This window comes from Balaenoptera ricei, chromosome 12, assembly GCF_028023285.1.
Source record: "Balaenoptera ricei isolate mBalRic1 chromosome 12, mBalRic1.hap2, whole genome shotgun sequence".
Classification (NCBI taxonomy): Eukaryota; Metazoa; Chordata; class Mammalia; order Artiodactyla; family Balaenopteridae; genus Balaenoptera; species Balaenoptera ricei.
This window is the reverse complement of record NC_082650.1, coordinates 20,014,281-20,041,138: the sequence shown is the minus strand read 5'-3', so window position 1 is coordinate 20,041,138 and position 26,858 is coordinate 20,014,281. Positions and strand designations below refer to the sequence as shown.

The 26,858-nt window shown below is 34.8% G+C and overlaps 1 long non-coding RNA gene across 2 annotated transcripts; it reads right to left on the bottom strand.

Annotated features, from left to right (window-relative positions):
- Positions 1–17,335: 17,335 nt before the first annotated feature.
- On the bottom strand, positions 17,336–24,983 carry LOC132376235 (uncharacterized). 2 transcript variants are annotated; one of them, XR_009506248.1, is made up of 3 exons: positions 24,684–24,983; positions 23,476–23,534; positions 17,336–17,669 (listed from the first exon to the last, which is right to left on the bottom strand). It is a non-coding gene; the product is annotated as an uncharacterized LOC132376235 (long non-coding RNA). The 2 variants fall into 2 exon arrangements; XR_009506249.1 differs by lacking the exon at positions 17,336–17,669 and adding an exon at positions 22,718–22,810.
- Positions 24,984–26,858: the final 1,875 nt, after the last annotated feature.

The window sequence follows — 26,858 nt, the reverse complement described above, 5'->3', positions numbered from 1 at the left end:
AGCCGTACATAAAGTTGCAGATCTTTCACATCCTCTCCAACGTTGGTATGGTTAAATCTTTTTCATTTTAGGCATTCTAACAGGTGTGTAGCAGTACTTTATCATAGTTTTGATTTGCATTTCCTTAATGGCAAATTGTATTTAGCATCTTTTCATGTGCTAATTTGCCACTATCTTTGGATGATCTTCTTTGGTGAAATGTCTGACCCCAAATTTTGCCCATTTTTTAGTTGTTTGTTTTCTTATTGATAAGTGTTGGATTCTTTGTATAGTCTAAGTAGAAGTTCTTTATCACATATATCATTTAAAAATATTTCCTCCAGTTTTGTGACTTTTCTTTTCATGCTCTTAATAGCGTCTTTCAAAGAGCAGAAGTTTTAAATTTCATGAAGTCCAATTTCCCTTTTCTCTTTTTTATGCATAATGAATTTGCTTCCTATCTAAGGGATCTTTGTCTAGCCCAATGTCACAAATATTTTCCCCAATATTTTCTCCCAGGAGTTTTATATATTTAGTATTTCTTTGGTCTATTGTCCATTTTGAGTTAATTTCTTATATGGTGTGAAATATAGATCAATGCTTTTGTTGTTATTCTGGGATTTTTTTTTTTTTTTTTTTGGCCTATATACATCCAATTGTTCTAGAACCATTTGTTGCAAAGACTGTACTTTCTCCCCTGAATCCCCTTTGTACCTTGTTGAAAATCAGTTGTCATATATATATGTGAATCTATTTCTGAACTCACTATTCTGGTTCACTGATTTGTTTGTCCTTTTCTATGCCAATACTACACTGTCTTGATAACTGAAGCTTTATAGTAAGCATTCATGTCAAGTAGTCTTGGTCTTCAAAATTTGTTCCTATTTTCCAAAATTATTTTGCATTTCCTTATGAATTTTATTTTATTTTATTTTTTTATTTTTTTTAAATTTATTTATTTATTTATTTATGGCTGTGTTGGGTCTTCGTTTCTGTGCGAGGGCTTTCTCTAGTTGCGGCGAGTGGGGGCCACTCTTCATCGCGGTGCGCAGGCCTCTCACTATCGTGGCCTCTCTTGTAGCGGAGCACAGGCTCCAGACGCGCAGGCTCAGTAATTGTGGCTCACGGGCCCAGTTGCTCCGTGGCATGTGGGATCTTCCTGGACCAGGGCTCGAACCCGTGTCCCCTGCATTGGCAGGCAGACTCTCAACCACTGCGCCACCAGGGAAGCCCTCCTTATGAATTTTAGAATCAACTTATCTATTTCTACCAGAAAAAAAAAAAAAAAAAGGCATGTTGGCTTTTGAATAGAATTCCTTGAATCTATAGAGCTCTTACATGGAGAATCAACATTTTAATAATATTGACTTTTTCAGGCCACAAACCCTGTATATCAGTCCATTTGTTGAGGTCTGTTTTAATTTTTCTCAATAATTTTGTAGTTTTCAGAATACTAGTTTTATATGTATTTTGTGAGATTTATCCATAAGTACTTCATTTTTAATGCTATTGTAAATGAAACACTTTTTAAATTTTAGTTTTCGATTGTTCATTGCTTGTACAAAGAAACACAATTGATTTTTGTGTTTTGATTTCTACAATATTACTAAATTATTAATTAGTTCTTGAAGCTTTTTCATAGATATCATCAGATATTCAACATAGATGACCACGTTGTCTACAGATAGCAACAATTTTGCTTTTCCCTTTCCAACCTGCAGTATTTTAATCAAGTATTTTTTTTTTAAATACTATCCTTATTGCACTGGCTATATCCTCCAGTACAATGTTAAATAAAAATAATGAAAGTGAACATACTTGTCTTGTCCCTGACCCTGAGGGGAATGCATTCAGTCTTTCATCATTAAGTTATGATGGTAGACCAAGTTTTGGTAAATGCCCTTTTTTTCATATTGAAGCTTTTATTCCTATTTTTCTGACAGTTTTTATCAGAAATCGACCTTGGATTTTGTTAGATATATTTTTTGCATCTATTGAGATAATCATATAGATTTACTTTTTGCTTTGTAGTATGTGAATTACCTTCAATGATTTTTGAATGCTGAACCAACCTAAAATTCCTGGAATAAACCTTACTTAGTCCTGATGTTATACTCCTTTTATATATGATTAATTCAATTTGCTAAAATTTTGGTTAGAAAGTTTGCATCTATGCTCATGGGGTATATTGGTCTATAGTCTAATTTTTCCTGTTAGATCTTTGGTTTGTTATTGGAGTAATGCTGGCTTCATAGAATGAGTTAGGAAGTTATTCCCTCCTCTTCAATTTTCTCAAAGTGTCCCTGAAAAATTAGGAATATGTCCTTAAAATTTTTTGTAGAAAATAACTATGAAGACATCTGGCCCTGGAGTTTCTTTGTGGAAAACATTTTGCTTATAAAATTAATTAATAATTAATTAATAATTTAATTAATAAGATTATCGGTTGTTAATTGTAAATTAATAAATTAAATTATTCTGTTTAATTAATTATAATATATTTAATTAATATATTCTATATTATTATTAAATATAATAATAGATTATTCAGATAATCTATTTCTTCTTGCATGAACTTTGGTAGTTTGTATCTTTTAAGTAAACTGTCCATTTTATTTAAATTGTCAAATTTATGGGATAGAGTTGTTCATACATTTCCTTTAATGCTTTTAATATCTGTAAGAATTTATAGTGATGTTACCACTTTCATTACTGATCTGATTAATTTGTTTCCTTGTTTTTTCTGATCACTCAGGCTAGAAGTTTATCAGTTTCACTGATCTTCTCAAAGAAACAATTTTGGTTTAATTGATTTTTGTCTGTGGTATCTCTGCTTTCTATTTCATTGATTTCCAATCTAATTCTGTTACTTCTTTTTTTCTGTTTACTTTAGGTTTAATTTTCACTTATGTTTTTAGTTTCCTATAGTGGAAGCTGAGGTCATTGATTTAAGATCTGCTTTTCTAATATTGGCATTTGGTGCTATTCATTTCCCCCTAAGTATGATTTTAGAGTCATTCCACAAATTCTGGTGTACTGGTATTGAGTTCAAAATGCTTCACATCTCTCTTTTGATTTCTTCTTTGACCAATAGGTTATTTAGAAGTGTGGTGTTTAGTTTCCAAATATCTGGTAATTTCTCAAGGATTTCTTATTGAGTTCTAATTTAATTCCATTGTGATCAGAGAATATATCAAAATATTGCATGACCCGAATCTTTTTTAACTTATTGAGATTTGTTTTATGGCCCAGAACATGGTCTGCCTTGGTAAATGATTCATGTGCACTTGAAAACGAATGTTCTGCTATTGTTGGATGACATGATCTATAAATGTTAGCTCAAGTTGGTAGTGCTGTTTGTGTTTTCTACATCCTTACTGATTTTCTGACTACTTATTCTATCAGCTATTGAGAGAGAGATTGAAATCACCAGCTATCATTGTTTGTCTGTTTCTCCTTGCAGTTCTATCAGCCTTCTCCTAATGTATCTGAACCTTTATTTCTAGATCCATAAACACTTAGGATTGTATTGTCTTCTTCAGTAATGTCTTCTTGACCAATTTACCCCATTATTACTATGAAATGATCTTGTTTACCCCTTGTAATATTCCTGGCTCTGAAATCTACTTTGTCTGACAGAAATACAGCTACTACAGCTTTCTTTTGATAGTGTTAGCATAGTGTGTATTTATCTGTATTTTAACTTTTTACCTAGTAGTGTCTTTTTATTTAAAAGCCTTTCTTGTATGCAGCATATAATTGGGTCTGACAACTTTTGCCTTTTAATGGGATATTTAGGTTATTTACATTTATTGTGCTTACTGATATGGTTAAGTTTAAACCAAGCATCTTGCTGTTTGTTTTTTAATTGCCACATTTGTTTCCCTTGTCTCTCTTTTACTTCTGTCTTTTGGATTAAATGAATTTTATTTTCAATTTGTTTTATCTTTTTTGTTGGCTTATTAGCTATTATTCTCTGTATATTTATTTTTGTGGTTGCTTTAGGTTTACAGTAGACATCTCTAACATATAATAGTCTATATTTTAGTTAGTATACTACTTCACGTATAATAAAATAACCTTACAGTAGAATACTTCCACTTATCTCCTATCTTGGTCTTTAAGACTTTTACATAGGTTATAAACCCTAGACTACATTTTTATTATTTTTTTTAGAGTCAATTTTTTTTCAAAAATATTTAAATAATAATAAAAAGTTCTTATAAATTTACCCCGTGTATTTACTATTTTCAGTGCTCTTTATTTCTCTGGTTAGATGTGTATTTCCATCTGGTATCATTGTCCATCTAATGAACTTTATTCATTACTTCACATAGTGTAAGTCTGCTACCTGACTATAATATAGGTATCTGTAAATATTTTCAAGGATTTTTTTGGTATAAAATTAAGTTACTTGGAAACAGTTTGATCTTTTGGGGTCTTGTGTTTAAAATATTTCAAGCAGGATAAGAACAACCTTTAGTCTAAGGCTAATTTTGCCTCATTATTGATTGCAAATCTCTTCTAGGTACTTACCCAATTTCCCACGAATTATTAGGTTTTCCATTCTGGTTAGTAGGAACAGGCACAATTCCCAATTTTGCATGAATGCTTGAAACTTTCACATCTCTTCTTTTTCTCTCGATCTAGTTCTTACCTCTTCAGTACTCTGTCCTGCAAACTCTAGCTTCTTTAATCAGCCTAAATCCTCAGTCCATCTCCTCAACTCAGGGCATCTGCTCGGCTTCCTAGATTCCCCCTCCCTGGGCTGCAGCCTGGAAACTCTTTTAAGGCAGTATTCTGGGGCAGTCACTGGGCTCAAACCACTTGTTTCTCATCACTCAGGGTCATTTACCTTCATTACCTGATGTATAGTGTCTTGACTATTTTTTCATGTATTTTATCTAGTGTTTTGCTTCTTTAATGTGGGATGATAAATCTTTTTCCTGTTATACTATATTCACAGTCTTTTTAAAAAAAATCTTTAGTTTTTTTTTATAGAGAGCTTATTCTTTCTATATTTTTATGAGCTAAACTTTAGCACTCAGAATGGGGGCTTGCCCTCAAGGAAGGAGCAACAGAATTTAGTTGTAATAGCAAGGGGTTATCAAATACCATAATATCCCTTCAGAACTATTTATGCTTTGAAAATATATTAACTCTGTGTCATTAAGGCTATAGCCCAGGCATCTATTTTTTGAACAGCAGTGAATGCCACTATATTTGAAGATAAAGTGATATGGTAAATTATGTACAAGATACACACTCAAAGATCTATCCCTTTATTTAGATTTTTGTATGAGGTGGAGACAATCCCTTGCCCCCCAAAATGATCTTTCCTATTTATTTAGTAGTAATTTCTAAGCATCCTCCACAGCCCTAACCCAACTTCCAAACAGAAAATTTTAGAAATTAATATGATAGGAATATTTCCAGATTATTCCCAATCCAAAGAAATGCATACTGCCTACTCTATCTGAAACAAAACTCCAAATGAACTCTGATGGTCTTTAATGCCAATCTCTTTGAAAGACTAATCAGTAATAAATCTCTATCCTTTGTAGTATGGCTCCCAAGTGTACTGAAACATTACCAAAACCTTCCCAATTGCCAAATTTAATTAGAGTTCTTAGGTTAGGTTTTTTTTTTCTTTTATATATGACTTCTTTGAAGTATTTGAAACCCTTGAAAACTTTTATCTTCTTGAAATTTTCTTATCCCAATCACTTTTCTTCCGGTTCACTCTCATAATATCTCACCTAGACTATTACAATAGCCATGTAATTATGAAAGGCATGAAGTAATTGGTAACAACATAATATAGCAGAATATAGAAACAGCCAAATCAGGGATGTCCCATTTTGAAAGAAATATTCCCACCTTAACATGATGTTCTTATGATTAATGAGAAAAGTAAACTCAATCCATGTTTCTATTTTGTCCCCATTTTATTCAATAAAGAACTGTATTGCACATGGCTCAGAATATATGAATTACTAATATGCCTCAAAGTGTTATTCCTCATGCAGGGAGAGGAAGAGTGATTGCCTGATGTTTACTCTCACATAGACACTTTATAATCCACAACAGAGGACAAAATATTGAGAAACAAGATGCGCAAGAGTGAAAAATATCCTCTGCACAGGCTGCTGTGTTTATTCACCTGCTGTGATCCATTAGCAAAGAGATGTTCCTTGACTTCTGTAGATAAGAATTCTCTCAGTACAGCAAGTTGGGGAGAGAAGGGAGTTATTTTTTTTTTTTCAAACTGGTGAAGCTAGGACCAAAACATATTTGTAATTCCTTGCAACGTATCACACAAAATGAGTACCCAATTAATATATTCTAATTGTCATTACTGAGCATAATTCTCAATTTACCCAACTCATATCATTCCCAAGAGGAGAAAAAAACAAGAATTTGAGTAAAGGAACTTTTGATGAGGTATAAAACATAAAAAAATATCTAAAACCTTGAGGGGTGTGCCATTTTTCTTAAACAAATCCATCTTACTCTCTATAATTCAATTTATCAAGAGATTTGAAAATGTTAGTGAAATCTCATAAATAAAGCTTCTGAATTAACTATAAATTATATATGCACAAATCAGATAGTAGCCTGTTTGGAAAACTGCTTACAGATTTAGCTGTCATTCACTCTGTTGCAAAATGTATTGAGGGCATGCTTATCAACTGCTAACAATGAACACCAAAAACCTCAGGATAAGTTTCTCTGATGAACCATAATGAATTACACAGATGACTGGAATGCCTTAATAATGTGTCTTCATTGCCAAATACAGGATTTTTTAGACTTCATTGAGTATAGTATTGACATGTTTATCTTCTGGGAAAAATATATAATCTCACAGTTTAACATTCTTTAATATTGGAAAGAACCTAATAAAAAGCATAAGTGCTGTAGTGAAATAAATTAGTTTTACTTTAGAGGCCTATATATTTCTTCATTTAACAAGAATGGACAAATCATGCAATTCATGAATTTATTCCTAGAGAACAGAAGTTAAATTCCTCATGTAGGACATGCTTAACTTGGAGAATTGAGTTATTTTTGAGAAAGTGCCTTCAGGAAACTTTATTCAATTTGAAAGTAATTCAAATTTGGGAAAATTTTGAAGTATGAAAGTTTTAAAATAATCATGTTAACTATCACTCATTGCTCTAAGTTGGTTTTCCTTTTGTATCATAAATGTATATAAACATCCCCAGGTTATTGCTAAAAAAAAATCATCACCATTATTCATTTATTTATTCACCAAACGATTTTTGAACACTTAACTGCATGCCAGAAATAGTGCAAGATGTTAAACATTAAAAGATGACCAAAATACAGTCTATGACTTATGTTTTATAGTCTTTAAACTTAAACTTTTAGTATCATAAAGAAACAGGTAAAGACTCAGAAACAATGTATTGTGACAAATGGATTGGGTCCATCAGGATACAGAAACCACACTGTTATTTGAACAGGGAAATTGTACTACAAGGAATTATTAATTAGGAGATTAAAGAGAACTCTAAGGGGTCCACAGGTAGCAGATGCAAAAGTTACTACCCCCAGGCTAAGGAAGAGTAGAAAATATGGAAACTAATGACTAGGAGAGGACCTTGCCCCCAACCAAGGCCGAGATCTAGCCCTCTTCGAAAAGGGTATGTCTATGACAGGAACACAAAATCTGCTGCTGACAAAGGAACTTGCCAGAGGGAAAGGGACAGTGCCGTTCTGTAGAAACAGCCCATGTTTTGGAGTACGAGGGCAGCCTGGGGTTGGTTTACAGAAGCCGCCCATCACTGTGAGAGAGTGCGGATGGATTAGACCTACTTGGAAGTGGATATTGGTGAGGAAAGGATGGTCAGAAATGCAACTGCACAGAGTATTTCATTATTTTCCTTCTCATTTACAAATGTGCTTCGTTCCACAAAACAATATATTTTATGTGTAGAATCCAAATTTTACTAGAGAAATGGAAGCTGAGTCTCATTGCTGGGGAGGGTATGAAGGGTATGAATGGTATCCAGGGGACCTGGAAATAGGCTATCTGATGTAGCAACAAAACAGATTTTATAAGAGATGTGTTCAATGGAGATTTGTCTAGGAGCAGGATGTGTAGTGTGTGACTGTTATCCTTTTCAGAGCCTCTATAAATCTTAAGTAGAGCTTACAAAACTAAGAAGAAAAAAAAAAAGAACGATGATGAATGGTAAGTGCAACTAGATTTCATCTGAAACAAAGTGAAGGGTCGAATTTCATGTAATGATTGATGTTAGGCCAAAAGAGGATCAACTTGAATGGGTGAGAAGACCGCTAATATCTGGGTTACTCAAGCAATGTGTGGTCACTGTACAATTCAAATTTTTCAAAGAAAGAAGCATGACAAAAGTAAAACAAAACTTTCAAAAAGCAATCCCAACTTGCAGTTTCCATTCTGACATGTAAAGAGCTTAGAAAGTGTCACTCCCATCCTTAAAATTAAAAAACAAAACAAAATAAAACTCAAAACCAATCACCTCCATCAGAAACTTGAGGTCATACGGCAAACTGCCGCACTAAAGACTGGAGACACAAGAGAATACAGAAAACCACAAGTTTTCTATAATTTCTTCCAGAAAATAGAAGCAGAGGAAACACTTGCTAACTCGATCTATGATGGCAGCATTACCTTAATACTACAATCAGACAAACATCATAAGAAAGGAAAATTACAGGCCAACATTGCTCATGAACATACATGAAGAATCTTTAACAAGATATTAGCAAATTGAATCCATAAATACATTAAAAAGATTATACACCATGACCAAGTTGGATAAACATCTTTGTATGTATATTTTTGTGTACTTATTCAATTATTTCCTTAGGATAAATTCCTAGAAATAGAATTGCTAGATTACAGGGTGTGTATATCCTGAAGAACTTTAATGATTATTATTAAAATTACCTTCAAGAGAGCTGACCTAATTTTTATTTCCACCACAAGAATCTAAGACAGCTATTTGAGCTTGTATGTATCCTCTCTGGTGATTTTGTTTTATTTCTGTTAGGTTTTCTCCCAAGTTTTAAAATAATGACTTATACAGTAAGGATTTATAAGAATTTTTCATATTTTGTACCGGATTTTTCCTGCTTTGTCATTTGCCTTTCAGCTCTATTTTTGGTATTTTTGCCATAGGAAGTTATTTTTTTAACATCTGAGTATTTAATGCATGGTATGTTCTGGAATAACAATTCATCTGTTTCCCCCACTGACCTTCATCTTTGAATTTATTGTTACTCAATTACAAGTTTAGGGATCTGTTTTGTATTTTCTATTACATTCTTTTGATATACCTTTCTTCTCTGACATCAGAACCATCTTGCTTTAGTTATGGAAACGATATATTACCTTTAAATTTCTTTAATTTTTATAGCTACTCAGATTACTTTATTCTTTCAGATTAAATGTAAAATCATGTAATAAATTCTCAGAATGTTTTACATTGATTTCTGTTTAACTGAATTGCAATTTAGAGAGAAGTAACAGCTTTAAATATACACTCTACATCTTTTCTTTTGTTCAATTACACAACGGTGTAACATGTGCATCTTAGGTTGAGCTTTTATTTCACATTTTTGTTGCTCTTTTAAATAACAAACATATTTAAATCTTTGTTTTCTAGCCACTTATTATTCTAGGTAGAGAGCGAAGCTATTGTTTTTTTCATATTGATTTTGAAACCAGTCACATTTCAACTCATTAATTTCCAGAGAATTTTTTGAAGCAGTTATTTTATTGCAAATAACAATGATTTGCCTTCCTTTACAGTAGTTTTTATACCTTCTTTTTCTTCTTGTTTTCTCATCTTTAGTGCCATGGGTAGCATTTCCAGAAAAATGTGCAATAGTAGCAACAATTGTCTGCATCCCTGTTTGCATCTTGATTTTTTTAATGGAAAAGCCCTCTGACTAATGATGCTGGCTGTTGGGATCTGGCCTCTCGGAACACAATGCAATAAAATTAGGCACTAATAAAAAAATGTTAATCCCCCAAAATAATAGCATAATGATTATATAGTTAATAACAATAATAGAAATTAAAAGCTCTATAACAACTAATAATATTCTTTAAGAGTTAAGGAAGTATCCTTCTCTTAATGTTCTAAGGCAACATATCAGTAATGTATGTTATGACCCATCAAATATGTTTATTAGTGTTGAGACTGACAAATAATTTTTATCCTTTGATAAAATAGATTAATAGATTTCCTGAAGAAACATTCTTTCATGGCTGGTCATTATACAATTTTCAATTTAGTAGTGCTTTATATATTGCTGAATAAAATCTGCTAATGTTTAACTTAGAATTTGACTCTGTATTTGCAAGTAAAATAAAATCAGTCCTCACGATTTGTATATGCGCATGTGTGCTCACACTTTCCATTTTAGTATTATTGTTGTATGAAAAACTTTCCAATTCTTTTAATAAAAGATTTCCAATGCTGTAGAAATATCTATTCCTTGAAGTTTCCTAGAACTCCTGTGTAATATAAGCTTAGTGTGTATTTCTTAAATTGTGTGGATGTATTTGTTTGAAGATAAGTTTTGAATAATACATTTCTCCTTTTCTTTGCAAAGTGATTTTTCTTGATTTCTAATTTTTCATAATTTCAATTTTGCTAGGAAAATCATGTTTCATTAAAATTCAAATGTGTTTGCATAATATTATACAGCATTTTCATTTTTAAAGGTTATCCTATAATCTGTAGTTATATCTGTTATTTTCCATGTTATAATATTTGTGTTTTCCTGATTTTTTTCCTTTATTATCATTGCCAGGCAATCATTCTTTAGTCTTTTGATCTTTTCAAAGAGCCAGTTCTTGTATGTATCAATTCTGCTTTTTCTTCTAATTCATTAATTTCTCTTTAAATCTTCATTATTTTTTCTCTAGTTTTGTTTTTCTGGTTTCTTGAATTGAATGCTTAATTTGTTTACATTTATTGCTTATATTTTATAATAAAATGGCTTTAGTGCTATGAGTTTTCTTCTGAGTTCAGCTTTCTCTGCATCCTACATGTTCTACTTATTTTTATAATTAGTTTTTATTTTTTTAAAGGAATATAACAATAGCTTTTAGCTGCAAGTAGTGCCATTTCCCTTCAGAGAGCTTTAGAAAAAATATAAGTGTATTTATTTTATTTTATTTTATTTTTTATTTTTTAAAATTTATTTATTTATTTATTTATTTATTTTTGGCTGTGTTGGGTCTTCGTTTCTGTGCGAGGGCTTTCTCTAGTTGTGGCAAGTGGGGGCCACTCTTCATCACGGTGCGCGGGCCTCTCACTATCGTGGCCTCTCTTGTTGCGGAGCACAGGCTCCAGACGCGCAGGCTCAGTAATTGTGGTTCACGGGCCTAGCTGCTCCGCGGCATGTGGGATCTTCCCAGACCAGGGCTTGAACCCGTGTCCCCTGCATTGGCAGGCAGATTCTCAACCACTGCGCCACCAGGGAAGCCCATAAGTGTATTTAGATTTCTCACAATGAACAGGAGGTGGTATTTGCACTAGATATCCAGTGATTAGGTGTGCCAAATGTCCTATGATGCATAGGTATACCCCACAGAAAGAAGCATTGCCACCTGAAATGCCAATAATGACCCTATTTGGAAACACTGGAAAACATGTACTATATAGCATACACAGCAAATATTTTCCCATGCCTCCCCCCACTATCCAAAAGCAATCACTTTCTACTGCTTTCATTATTTATTTTGAGATTTCCCTACACCTCTATATAATATACATCTAATGCATATTGTAAACATGTTAGACTTCCTATTGCTTATTCTGTTAGGTGAAAATCTCTTAGGTTTCTTCTTCCTCTCTTCCCATTTTTCCAATATTGTTATATCACAAGTCTTATAGTATATATATTATTTTGTTATTATAACTATGTAGACTTTTTACTCTTGAGTGTATTACTATTTAATTCTGCTTCCAATGAATCATTTGTTACTTACTGGAATTATATAATGTCTCTTTTTTATTTAATTTCCTTTCTTTTCTTTAAATCTGTGGATGGCTTCCTACACCTTCCACAATCTTGTAAAAATACCTCTCAATATAATTTTCTACCCTGTTGTCAACCTAAATAAAGAGGTAAACTGAGGGTAGCCCGAATTACCAGAAATTGAGTTTATTCAAGAATAGCAGAGGAACTGTAATTGGGAAACACAAGCAATAGCAAGCTACAGGTGATGCCATTAAACGTTTGGGACAGGCTGTGTTTATGGGCAAGGAGTCCAAAGAGAGTGTAGAAATCCAGACAGAGTCCAAGCAGTAAGTTCATTGACTTGAGGATAGAAAGAGAGTCTTGGCAGAAGGTCATTGATCAGGAGATAAATTCTGGTTTTCTGTAAGTCAGGAATTTATGGGAAATCAGTCTCTCAGTTGTTAACTTTTGTTTCCCTGAGGCATATGTGTAAGATTCTTCATTTCATATCCTCTGTTTCCATTTCAAACTGAAATTCTTTCATACTAACATACTGAAAATTTATTAGTTCCATTTTTTAACTGGACACACTCACAGCCCTCTTGGAACTCCCTGACCTCCTGGTATCTTTTGGACTGGAATCTAGCTAAGCCTTCAACACAGTTGTCATCCTCGGACTTCTCTTTACTTTCTTCTATGTTGTATCCTCTGTTTATTGGATCTTATGTCTTCCTCATTCTTGATTTATTTCTTTGTTTTGATAGGAGCACATTCTTCACTAGATTCTGGAGAAATGCTGCATAGGAAGTAAATTTTTAGAGACTTCATGTATCTGAAAATGTCTTATTCTACACTTATACTGATTGCTAGTTTAGCTAGGCATAAAATTATTTTCCCACTAGAAGACTGCTTCATTGTTTTCTACCTTCTAGTATTGATCTTGAAATGCCATTATTATTTCAAATCCTTTGTAAGTGACCCTGTTTCTTTTATTCCTTTTGGTAGCGCTTAAGAGTCTGCTGGTATTTTAACGTATCATGATTAAAAGTTGATATTGCTCTTTTCTAATTTCTTGTGCTGAATATTCGGTGGATTTTTTTCAATCTGGAAATTTATGTCCCTCAGTTTTGGTTAATTTTCTTTTACCATGTCTTTTATCATTTCCTCCCCAATGTTTTATCTCTGCTCTTTCTGAAATTTCTATTAGTGAGATGTTGTACTTCTGGTGTTATTTCTCTAACTTTTGTATTTTTCCTCTCTTATTGTCCAATCTTATCTATTTGTCCTTTTTAGTGAAGATATTTTTTACTTTTATTTTTCAAACCCATTATTGAATTTAATTTATCTTAATTTTCAGGTATTCTTTCTATTTTCTGAGTAATTCTTTTTTATAGCATCCCCTTTTTTCATGATGTCATAATTTCTCTTATCTTTTAAAAATATTAGCTATAATTTCTTTGAAAATTTCTTCTGCTTTCTGTATTATTTGTTTCTGTATGCTTTGATCTCTTTCTTATAAATTGGAAGCTTTTCTTTATATGGTAATTCTTAGCTCTTCTTACACTTTTAAGAGTGAAACACTGATAATCTCATTAGACTCTGCCTTATATGTACAATTGAAGTTCTTTGAGTCTGGACTTCATTCTAGGACATTCTAGGTTAACTTTCTTTTTAATGAATCACTTAAATATTAAAAGCAAACTGTATCATCTGTAAACATAGTAAAAGTCTCCATTTATATAAATTTCATTTTATTTTCTTTAACAAAGTATTATAATTTTCTGCATAAATTGCATGCATTTCCTTTTGGTAGATTAGTTCCTAGGCAAAGAATAGTTTTTTCTTTATATAACAAAAGTTATTGTTTTTCCTTTTATATTTTCTAATATTTTATTTCTGGAATATAGAAATGCTACCAGGTTTTATCTGTTGATCTTATAATTGGCAACCTTGCTGAACTCTTAATTGTTCTAAGTTTCTGCATATTCTATTTTATTTTTAGTGTGGGCCATCAGATCATCTGAGAATAACAACCATGTTATTTCCTGATTTTCAATCCTTATTATTGATGATTGATTGATGATTCAATCCTTATTATTTCCATGATTGTCTTATTACTTTGGCTGTGAAACCATTGTCTCCTTATATGTGTTTCATGCAACAGATTATTATTCCTTTATAGGCAATTGTTGTGTAGCATTTTATAGGATGCATGTTGTTTTATTCTTACTTATCCATGAACAAGGCAAGTTCTGTCCTATTTGGTGTTTTTCACATAATAAAATCAGTGGATTTGCCTCAGTTCTTTTCTCTGCACACTGTTTTCTACAGTGAACAGATCTATAGCTGGAAGGCAGGTTAGTGTGACCAGATCTGAATCCACTGCACAGAGTGGCTTTCTTTCTTTTTTTTTTTTAATTTATTTTTTATTTTTTATTGAAATATAGCTGATTTACAATGTTGTGTTAATTACTGCTGTACAGCAAAGTGAATCAGTTATACATATATATATATACACTCTTTTTCATATTCTTTTCCATTATGGTTTATCACAGGTATTGTATATAGTTCCCTGTGCTATATAGTAGGACCTTGCTCTTTATCTCTTCTATATATACCAGTTTGCATCTGCTAATCCCAAACTCCCAATCCATCCCTCTCTCACTCCCCATCACCCCTTGGCAACCACCAGTCTATTCTCTATGTCCAACAAGATGTATTTTAAAATAGACTTGTTGTTTATTCCAGTGAGAAGTCTTTTGTCCACTGGGAAACTGTAAACTTTAAAAGATGTTGATGAAATAATGACTTGTCTACTTATATAATTTAATTTATTATTTTAGCTACACATATATTTAAATTACATTTTATCTAAATAGAGTAATTTAGAAACATTGTTTTTTTCCCTCAGTCACACTTAAAAAATACCCAACCTCTTTAGATGCATCTTTGACATCAGTGTCTTTGTCATCACCAGAGAATTTTAAAATCATCATAGCAGCATCACTTATATCTCAGTTGTTTTGAGATACAGCACTATGTGATTGTGTGTGTGATGTGGACACCGAAGGTTCCCATTAATACACATCAGTACAATTTCATTTTCATTTTTATTTTTCCTCTAAGTTTATATTCCTAAACTTCATAATGTAATAACCTTTATTGCTTTTATTTTTTAAAACATCTTTATTGGAGTATAATTGCTTTACAATGGTGTGTTAGTTTCTGCTTTATAACAAAGTGAATCAGCTATACATATACATATATCCCCATATATCTTCCCTCTTGCGTCTCCCTCCCTCCCACTCTCCCTATCCCACCCCCACAGAGTGGATTTCTAACAGAGCTCCTCCTATCATATCTGCCTAGTTCTCTGTCTTTTCCCACAATAGAAAACTGATGTTTCTGACATGCAATGATAACAGGGTTCTTCACTGGTCATCTCCCAGTCCATTCTTCACTCTCCCAATCATACCCTTACCCCTACAGTGCTCTCCTCTCAAAGTACACTTGTGATATTACAATTTATAGTAAGAAATAAATATTTGGTCTTTGTCCATGGTTCCTGGCACATAGCTCCTAGAGCCCTGTAATCTCCTATATAACCATAGGGGCATCTTTTGTTATAATATTTAGTTTTGTTCCGAGTTCCTGAAAGAGCCTTAGTGTGATAAAGGTGAAATGAGTGTTTTCTGTCATTCATAACAAGCTCCTTCAACCACACCTGAGTTTATGTTAATGCTGTGATTTTTGGAAAGCCCACAGGATAAAGCCTGGTTGCCAGGGGAACCAACCACGTGATTAAACGCTTAGAACTTTCAACCCTCCCTCCACCTCCTGGGACTGGAGAGGGGCTGAAAGTTGAATCAGTCATCAATGGCCAATGATTTAATCACTTGTGCCTATGTAATGAAACATCCATAAACACCCCAAAAGACAGGGTTTGGAGAGCTTCAGGGTTGGTGAACACGTGGAAATGCTTCAAAAGTGACACACTCAGCGAGGGCATAGAAGCTCCAGGCCCCTTCCCACAAACCTTACCCTATACATCTACTCCATCTGGCTGTTCCTTAGTTATCTCCTGTTACAATAAACTGGTAATATAGAAAGTAAACTATTTTCCTGAGTTTGTGAGCAGCTCCAGCAAAATTAATTAAACCCGAAGACAAGTTGTGTTAACCTCTGATTTATAGCCAGTTGATCAGAAGCACAGGCTGGCAGTCTGAAGTTGGGGAGGGGAGCCATCTTCTGGGACTTAGCCCTTAACCTATGGGATCTGATGCTATCTGCAAGTAGGTAGCGTCATAATTGAGTTAAGTTGTAGGACACTCAGCTGGTGTCACATAATTGCTTGATGTAGGAAAACCCCCATACATCGGGTGACTGGAAGTGTCAGAAGTGAAGCAGTGTTGTAGTAGAGTATGGAAAGTAGAGGAAACATACAGGAGGAGTGTTTTTTTTCTTTACTACATTAAACCGTTGGTTTCTACTCTTTATAGTTTTTTTTTTTTTTTCTGGGTTTTGCAACATCTGCCTGACTTGTAGGTTATTGGCAATGACATTTGCTTAGGGGTGTATGCTAGTTTTCAACTTATTGCTTCTCAGTTCCAAATCCACCCTTCATTGCCTGCTTGCAACACTGAAAGAATTTTCCTTTGTCAGTTGGCTTGATGTTGAGCTTGGTCAGTAGAGAATGCTGGAAGGACACTGACGGAGGAAAGGGTTTTTCTTCGAGGTGGCAGGTTAAGCTCTTCTCGGTGTGCTCCTACAGCATCCTGCAGCACAGGACACCCTATGGGCAGCTTCTCCTGACAACCCAGAGGGTAACATCCCAGCTGGTGGCTTCTCACCCGGTTCTTCAGCAGGGCACCTTTCCGTGGATGGCTTCCCCTGCTCCCCAGAGGACAGAGTTCCAACAGCACTTCAGGAAGGTCCCCACCATGCAGTGGGGCATGGGTGCACCCTCCCCAATGAGGTCTGAGTCTCATGGTAGGGAAGAGGAGAGGAAGGTGGAATCTTCCATATTTGTTTCTTCCTTGGATGCTCTATCTCAGCCCTAAAGGTGGGTATTGCTCCCATGTCCATTACTCTTATATTCCTTAGACTTCTCTTTCAGGAAGCCATTCCTATACCAGGATGGTTATTAATAGTTTAACTTTTCCTAGAAGTGCCTGAAAACTACATAAACACACCCCATTAAATGTAAATTAAATACCCCAACTCCACTGAATCTCTGGGGCCACTTCAAAACCATCTGACACAGGAAGTGTGATGGAGGGGAAGTTGGAGTAAAAGAAAACAACAGTCCTAATTTGTTGAAATTGAAGTAGTTTACTTTTCCAAATTTTACAAAAATATGTGACCCAAATGAATACATTGTCATACCCAGGGCGTGGCAAGTGAGCGGCCTTGAGCTTAAGCTTCATGGCAATTCTGCCTCTACTCTTAAGACTTCAATTTTGGAAGGTTGCAACATGAAGACGTAAGCTCCTCCTGGATTTCTGTTCAGTAGAGTGGCCAGAGACGTCTTGGGTCCAGGGACAGACCAACAGAAGTCTTCCTGATGGAATACATGTGCCATGTTGGCAGTGCAATCTGCGGTGTCCATACTTGGCCATGAAAACAACAGCATCTCTGCCAAAGCTGCCCAGTGGTGCAACTGGGACATCACTTCTGGCTGTGACTCCCCCAAGCCTGTGAAGCTGCCAAATACGCCTTAGTGAACACCTTTAATGCACAATGAAACCATCTAGAAGAGAATCCGTTATTTCTAAATAAAAGAAAAATTTTAACTTAACTGTTAAAAGTCAGTGAGCCTGACCCCTTCAATTTGTGGGTTATCCCAGGGACTAGATGAGAGGGAAGAATTTCCTGAACCCCCAAGCTAGTCAGATTCTTTTGTTATGTGTCCTTCTAGAACTGCATTCAAGGCACTAATTTTAGTTTTCATTATACATTTTATGCAATTAGTTTATTGACATCTGTCCCCCAAAAGACTAAGAATCCTGAGATCAGAGACTATGTCTACTTTACTTCACCAGTACTTATCACCTGTAGGTGCCCAATAAATGTTCATTGAAGAGAAATAAAATCACTTATCAAATGAATCCATTCTTCTGCTTTTATGCTTTCATCCTGCACTTGCCTTTTTTTTTTTTTTTTTTTACCGTATTTAACACATTCTGTTGATATTATCTATTTACTGGTCTGCACACCCTATTAGAGTATAAACCCCTAGAAGTTCAACATTATTTCTCAATTATTTAAAAATCCCCAATAACTACTCAATAAATGTTTGTTGAACTGATCTGTGCCCTGAACTGGGAATTAGTATTTCTGCCATGTATATCAGATGGCTTACATAGCCTCTTTGAGATTCAATTTTTTTTTTATCTGTAGAGTGAAGAAGTTAGAATAGAAATAATCTCTTAGGATCCCTTCCAATTAAAAAAGCTTAAAGTTATATGACTCTAAATATAAAATACATTCTCATATCTCAAATCACTAGCAATATCTTAAGCAATTTAAATGAGAAAAAACGGCCTTCAGGGTAAATTTGAAGATGTGGGGAGAAATTCCATAAAAATATATAGGATAGAATTTTGTCAATTATTTGATTTTTACTCAACAGAATTATAAACAATAAAATGTTTATTCACAGAAGCCAAATTGGATAACCATAAAGAGTTTATGCTCGTCTGGGGCCATGCAGAAAAATCCCTAAAATGTGTGTGCATTTTTTAAAGCTTATCATTTTAGGAAATAAAGTAGTTTGTACTTCTTGGGAATTTGAGAAATGTGATTATGCCTTCTGGGTAGTATTACTGTACACAAAGGTTTAAAAGTTTCCTTTAGGAATTTACTATTATACTCAAGGAAAATATATTAGACATTCGGGCACATTGGACCATTTAACATAACTCTCTTTTAACAAATGTGATTTCTGGTAAAGAATAAAACATGTATATTTGAATGATTCTGTTTTAGCTTTTACCCTGCTCTTACAAATGTAAATTCTATATTGAATCTACACAACGCAACTACTGGAAAATCTGTTTATCTTCAAAATAAATAATTTATTTAATGGCATTTGCTCCAGAGCCTGAGAATAATTTTCATAAATCAAATAGTTCATCAAGATGTTTCAAAGAAACAGAAAAGGAAGGCAATTTGAGAACACTGGGTAAATGAAAGTAGCTGCTTTCTCATATCCTCATACAAAATACATCCCTTAATCAACAAGATTACTTCCTTTTGGAAGAATAGAATAAAGTATATTACCTACAACTCCTTGCAACCTCTACTTTCAAATGACTGTGTGGATCTAAAATATAAGTATGTAGAAAAAGATCTAAGTCTGAGAAACAGTCATGAGGACCACTGGCCTCTAAAGATGAACTCAGCTAGACTGTCAGAGTACCAGACATTTCACTGCTAGGGATTCATTCCTTGGGGATTTTTGCCATGTGGAAGCAGGTCCCTTTTTGGTGTCTAATTTGGGGGGGATCACTAAATATATCAAACTCTTACTATTCAATCATGTTGCACCTATAACTTAGAATACTGTCAGCCCAACCATGAAAGTAAGTCACAAGCAGGAAGGAATATCAGTTAGATTGGAGAGATGAGGAGAGAGGACCTATAATCAAGTAGGGCAGGCCTAGGGGACCAGAGTGAGGCATCTCTGCATTCATATTGTGGCTTATTGGTATCACTGGGGTTGGGGAGAGGGAAGGAAGGAACAGAGAACAGTAATGGATGCTTAAAGGAACAGCAAGATGATGGCAAAAATTAAATTTACAACTTTGCCAGGGACAGATTACATGTTTCGTGGTCCACTTATTACAGAAAAGTTGCTTCTGAAAGTCAGACAGTGGCTTTGACTGTCAACTTGGAGTCCACCTTCCTTTGAGAGACCGTTCAGTATTTCTAACAACAACAACAACTGCAGCAGTTATTCACAAGTTATAACAATTATACCAAAACGCCACACATGGTAAGTAACATACTCTTTGGTTTAGCATGTTCTCACTTGAGTATTTAAAGTTTTTTTTTTTATCTTTTATAGAAACATAGAAAAACATACTCTGAACAGTTTGGGCACTACTCTAACTTTTGATATCACCAACCCCCAGTAACTGGCCCTGTACTAGGACATGTGTGCTTCATAAGCTCAGGCTCTTCCATTAGCCTCTTCTCTGAAGCTGGGATGCTAAATAGGAATTCTTCATTCTGAAGTTCAGCCACAGTGAAAGGTAAGAGTATGATTATGCAGACTGCAAGTCTCAAAAAGGAATAGATATGGCTCCTATATATGGCTCAGAGGTAAACCACCTTCACTGTAATTCAGGAAAACTGACACTCAAAAGAGTGTTCTCAGGCAGAGAAAGACACATTGCTTACTAATAATGCTGGCTTTCCAGATACAAAAAGGGAGTGGTAACCTTGGCATCAAATTTTTATATTGTAATTTACCATTTATGTACATTAAAATTAAAAAGATTTAAAATTAAAAACTCCATGGTCAAAAAGAAACAAAAAATATGCTTTTAGACTCAGAAGAAATAACTCAAAAAGTGATACATCAAACGACAGCATATTTAATATGGTTAAGAAGAAATTGTGAAAAAAAAAAAAAACTACAGGAAACTTTCATCACACCTTAGATTCATTGATAACCCTAACTATTCATCATACAGCTTTTTATCCCATGGGATACTTCTCAAACCAGGTGACTAGCTATGGAAATTTACTTCTGCCAATTGATTATTCCTTTAGCAATCATCTAAATTCTTATTCAGTTTCATAACCACCAAAGAGAAAAAGAAGAAAATGAAAATCAAATCCAGGAACAAAAATAGAAAAGTTTGACTCTACATGAATAGAAACCCAATTGTTCATGGTTCTTGTGTCCCCTGCTCAGCTATTTCTGTGCCCTGCATGAACTTCTGGAGGCAGCACCCATGTATACTTTAATTTTTCATTTCTTAACTGTGTAATTTATTTTATTTTTTAGACATCATCATTCTTTTTCCTCACTGGTGCACTTCTTATATGTAGAAAAAATAATACTCAATACCCTGGTATAAATAAAAAATATATATGCTTTTTAAAGCGTGTGTTTACATTTTATGTTAATTTTTCATGTTTAAATATTTATATATTATATTAAACTTTTATGCAGAAAGCATTTCTAAATTACGAACCAGAATCCATTTGAGCTATGCCAAGACATAAATATTTGCTTCATCGTTTTTTATTAACGATTTTAAATGTTATTTTTCTATTTAAAAAACCATGTGTACAGTTTGAGTTGTCTTCAATACAAATTTAAAAATTAATCAGCTATAATGGCAATGTGGCATAGTGATTAAGAGTGGGGTTTGTGGTATCAAAAAGCCTGATTTTAATTCTGCCTCTAACACTTTCAAGCTGTTTTACCTTACAGAAGGTATTAACCTCTCTGTATCTCAGCTTCCTCGTCAGCAAATGAGAACAATCGTAGCAACTACCTCAAAGAATTGTTATGAGCCCTGTTCATTTAAAGCCATTACTGTTACTATTGTGTCTAGTGTCAGCCGAGGAGATATCTTGGTATTGTTTTCACTATCATCCCCAAGAATCAATTCTGCACTTATAGACACATGATGCTTTGCTAGACACTAGGTACATGAGTTCATCAATTGAGTCCTCTCAAAACCTGCAGACCCACACATGTGCACACGTACACACATCCTGCAACAGAACGGCCTGTACCAAACTCTGAAATAACCAATTAAGAACATCATCTACAGATGTGCTGTGCTGACATTAGAAACAGGTCAAAGGTAAATGGGAAGGGATGTGGAGATGCCCGTGGAAGTCCCTGGGAATTCTGTATTTCACAAAGAAAAGTACAGATCCCCTCTGGTTAATGGCTTCACGGAAGAGCAGTGACAGTGACAGTTTTAAGGGAGGAGAGACACAATTGGGTGGATTTGAAAGAAAAGAACCTTATCTAGGCTTACAAGGCTGTTATCTTAAAGACTTGGCATTTGGACTGGAATGACTGTATCATGGGAGTTTGAGACAATTTTGTCTAACATGATTAAAGACTCATGAACCAAAGAAGAGAAACTAAGGAAATGAAGTTCAAGGCTTGTCCCTGACAGGCTGTGAAGCACGGTATGTGGATCTTAGAGTTCTGAAGAACATAATCAGTGACAAGACACTATCAGGCTTTGGGGGGAGATAAGCAAGAGCATTTTAGGAAGAACTTCAAGGGGCTAAGAGATGGATGAAGAAAACAATGCTGACCACAGGATGACAGTGAGAAGTGCAGGACAGCTGTAGGCAGAGAGCCCAGAAGGAGACTAAAATTGATCAAGACACAAAATTGAAAGTACTCGGGACAGGTGGTAAAAATGTGGGACAGATACGAGGGAAAAGCATGAAGCAGAATAAAGTTTAGTTTAGCAATAAAATGCATGAACAGAATGCAGAATGCAGAGGAGGTGAAATGACACTAGTTTGCGGCTTGAAATGGGAAAGAGATGATGATGACACAGCTGCTTTGATTGACAGCAGGGTGGAACAGAGGATTTGAAGGAAAACATAACATTGTTCTTGAATCTTCAGCTGACATGGGATCTCCATCACAACTCATCCTATGTTCAGGGAAATATAAATCAAGAGTGGGAGCAGGCAAAAGGAAAATTACATTTGTATTTCAAAGTTCTTGATAACATGTGAGGTCAGCACTTACTATCTAAACTCTCTGCTGCTTCGCTCCTTTTCTTAACCCTTTGTCTCTATCAGTTACCCAGTAGTTAGGCATCTGGCCTGTGCAGGGGGAAGACAGAACCTAGGATTCAAAGATAGTTTTATGTACACACAGACTGAAGCATGCATGCACATACATAAACCTTCCAAAGCTAGAAAACAGTATCAGAATTCAACTTAAGAAGCTATTTCATTAATGAAATAGCTTTCCACGTTGTTTTCTTTTGTAAAATGACTCTTGCTTTCTGCACTTACTCATATAAAAATATCTTTGTTATTCCTTACATTTGTTTCACACGTATCACTTCATAAACAGTTGAATTGTGGTAAATAAGAGGAAATGTTCACAATACCTCCTTAGTTGGTCATCTCTCTTCTACCGTGGTACTAAAGAAAGTAGTATAAGCAACACATTTTTAAACAACAGACAGTACAGAAGAAGTGCTGCTTTGAGGACCCATTTAAGTTTGATGTATTTTCAGAGAGCCATAACACGGTGCTGAAGAAATAGATACAAGTGTGCCACGAAGAAAATAGCAAAACGAAAAGTTACTCTCAGAATGAGCATCTGAGAGCCAGCTCCCATCCTGAGCTAAGTACCTCCACTTCAGCACAGACAACAAATATCTAATTGCTTTAACAGAATAGGCAGTAAATTATATTAAAGGGAAAAAAAATAAACAGCAGGGAAAATAGGGAGAAAACTACTCAGGAGATTATTTATTTGAGAAATGTGATTATACTCACAAGTGTTCTTCTCTTTACTTTCCTTGGCTAAGACACCGTCTCAGCAAACAGCTCTCATCCTATGAAACAGTAAAAGGAAGCAAGTTGTCCCAGGGAGAGGGAGGGGATGGTGGTTAGCCACAAGACCAGGTAATTAGTAAAATCCTGGCATGTCTAATACACTTGCCTTGAGTAGTGTTCTGAGTCAGTTAATTGATCTGATATGTTGCTTAGCTCAAAGTTAAAATACCAAATGAATAGGTGAGCAGGACTTGACCAGTCAATACACCTAATATAACATAGCCCATAGAACTGTCAGCCAATAAACTAGAACTGTGTCCAGGAATGATCAAATTTAAATTTGCTTTACTGACACCAGACTGGATTTCTGTCAGAGATGTTTTAAAGTGAAATTTTCATGAATTCCGAATAAAAATTTTACGTGGAAAATGCGTGGAGAAGATAATGATGTATACTCAATCAAGACAATTACATGAACTCTAAATGATTTCAGGGGTTTATTCTTGTGGCAAAGATGGCCTCTTCTCTCTTGCAGGATATGACCCTCTTTTTCCTTTAAAGTTCTTCTCATTGGAGAATCTACCCACAGCTCATTCCATTTGGCCCACGGTATGTTATTCCAGTGTTCCCTACACACATAATGTGGACCCCTGCGTAGCTTCAGAAGGTTTACACTTATTTTTTATCTGTACATTCATTCATTCATTCATTCATTCATTATTCATTCATTCCTTTCCCCTATCTTCTCCAACATCACTAGGAAGGAGCAAGAGCCAGTTGAGCATTCAGCTTTCTCTCTGAGCACTGTAGAACATTTTTACTGTCCTCTCAGGTCCTTTGGTTGCTTTGGTGAATGCCAATTTGTAGCTTTTTAATGTTCAAGGAAAAAGAGGAAATTGAAAGTTGACACAAATCACTAATTAGAAGCATAGATTGTTAACTTTGGAAAGGACCTGAGTAGTCATAGGATCAAGTCTTCCATCCAGGAACCGACCCTCTTTAAAATATTTGTAGAGGGGGTTTTTCAACTTCTGGTTTAAAATCATTTAGTGGCAGGAAGCTCATTATCTCACAAAGCAATCTATTTTACCACTTTCCAATTCTATTTGGAAAGTTCTTCCTTAAAGGAAGCCAAAACCTACTACCCTATAACTCCCAGCCATGAATCTTTCTTCTGCCCTCTGGAGCAGCAAGTGCAAGGTACTTACCTTATTTATATGTCAATTCTTCAAATATTTCGAGTGTTATTTCTTTCCACAGTCTTCTTTTCTCCAAGTGAATTGTCCTAATCTCCTTTCTATATATTTTGATAATTACATCCATTTAACAAAGCCATTGTATTAAGTGAAAGTCCCAAATGGTGCCTGGAAAATAGTAAGCATTTACACGATTGTTCAAAAAGATGAATTTACTAGTTCAGAAAGATCTCTGGGTTTGAGGATACGGGGAGGGGGAAGGGTAAGCTGGGACAAAGTGAGAGAGTGGCATGGACATATATACACTACCAAACGTAAAATAGATAGCTAGTGGGAAGCAGCCGCATAACACAGGGAGATCAGCTCGGTGCTTTGTGACCACCTAGAGGGGTGGGATAGGGAGGGTGGGAGGGAGGGAGATGCAAGAGGGAAGAGATTTGGGGACAGATGTATATGTATAACTGATTCACTTTGTTATAAAGCAGAAACTGACACACCATTGTAAAGCAATTATACTCTAATAAAGATGTTTAAAAAAAAAAAAAAAGATCTCTGGGTCTTGTTTTCTCCACCTATACTTTTAAAGAAATCAGAAATCCTCTTTGGAAAACTGTCTAATCTGTAAACGTCAATATCCTTCTGCAAACTTGTTGACAGAACAGAACACAATACTTCAATTAGCTAGTGGTCAGAGCAAAAATTCTGCACTATACTTTTACGTGGTCAAGACCTAAGTGCTCCTTGTTTGTATAATTTTGTGTGTAAAAAACCAGCCCATCATTTTGTTAGCCTTTTTAGCAACAACAGCAAATGGTGGGCTCATTTAAATACCCTAGATTTTTTTCACTTGCACTATTACTAAACCAGGTTTCTCCCTTATTTATTTTTGGAAAGTATCTCATTGATAACATTTTTATTATGAGCTGTGGGAAGATTGACTCCTGACTAAAATGTGGATTTTGTTTATGTATCCTCTATTTCTGTCATTAAAAGTGACAATCAAAAATCATATATCATATGGATCAAAGAGTTCTTCTCTTTGAATTGAAAGAAAATAGGCCACTGAGGGATAAAACATATTCTGTGCTAACAACAAATATTTTTGTGAAAGTAATTCCTGGAGAAAGAAGATTGGCAAATGGTTCAAATTAAACCGGGACATTTACCTATAGACACTTAAAAGCACTTTGTCAAAGAGACTTGTTTTATATCAGTTGTTATTCCTCATGCATATTCAGAACTATTTAAATAACTTTAAAATAAAACAAATTTTCTTTACACAACTCTAATTACTGTTTGCCAGTGATTACATGCAAGCGTCCTTTATTTAACTGGTTTACATATGCAATGATCTTATTATCTTCCAAAGAATATCGCCTCCATTTTCAAATAATCAGCTTAACATACTTAAAACACTGAAAAATTTTCTGTGTACAGAAATTTGAATCTTTTTAGCTAATAAGTTAACAAATTTTGATTACCCTTGGAGAAAACAATATACTATAAATAGGAAAAAAATTAAAACTTTGTGTTTATTTCACAAGGGAATACTGTGGATGTCATAACAATACTATCAGGTATGCAGTTTTCTCTGGAAGAGAGAATTCCACTCTGCAGACATCTGAAATGTAACAGGTCACTAGGTTAGCCTAATCTTTTAGTTGTGACTTTTATTTATGACTTTCAGAGGTCTGCAGCTGTTTTTTCCTTTTTGTCAACATCTTTATTGGAGTATGATTGCTCTACAATGGTGTGTTAGTTTCTGCTGTATAACACAGTGAGTCAGCTATACATATACATATATCCCCATATCCCCTCCCTCTTGCCTTTCCCTCCCACCCTCCCTATCCCACCCCTCTAGGTGGTCACAAAGCACCGAGCTGATCTCCCTGTGCTACGCAGCTGCTTCCCACCAGCCCCCCATTCTATATTTGGTAGTGTATACATGTCCATGCCACTCTCTCACCTCGTCCCAGCCCACCCCTCCCCCTCCCTGTGTCCTCAAGTCCACTCTCCACGTCTGCATCTTTACTCCTATCCTGCCCTTAGGTTCTTCAGAACAATTTTTTTTTTTTTTTAGATTCCATATATATGTGTTAGCATATGGTATTTGTTTTTCTCTTTCTGACTTACTTCACTCTGTATAACAGACTCTAGTGAGTTGGACTCTATCCACCTCACAACAAA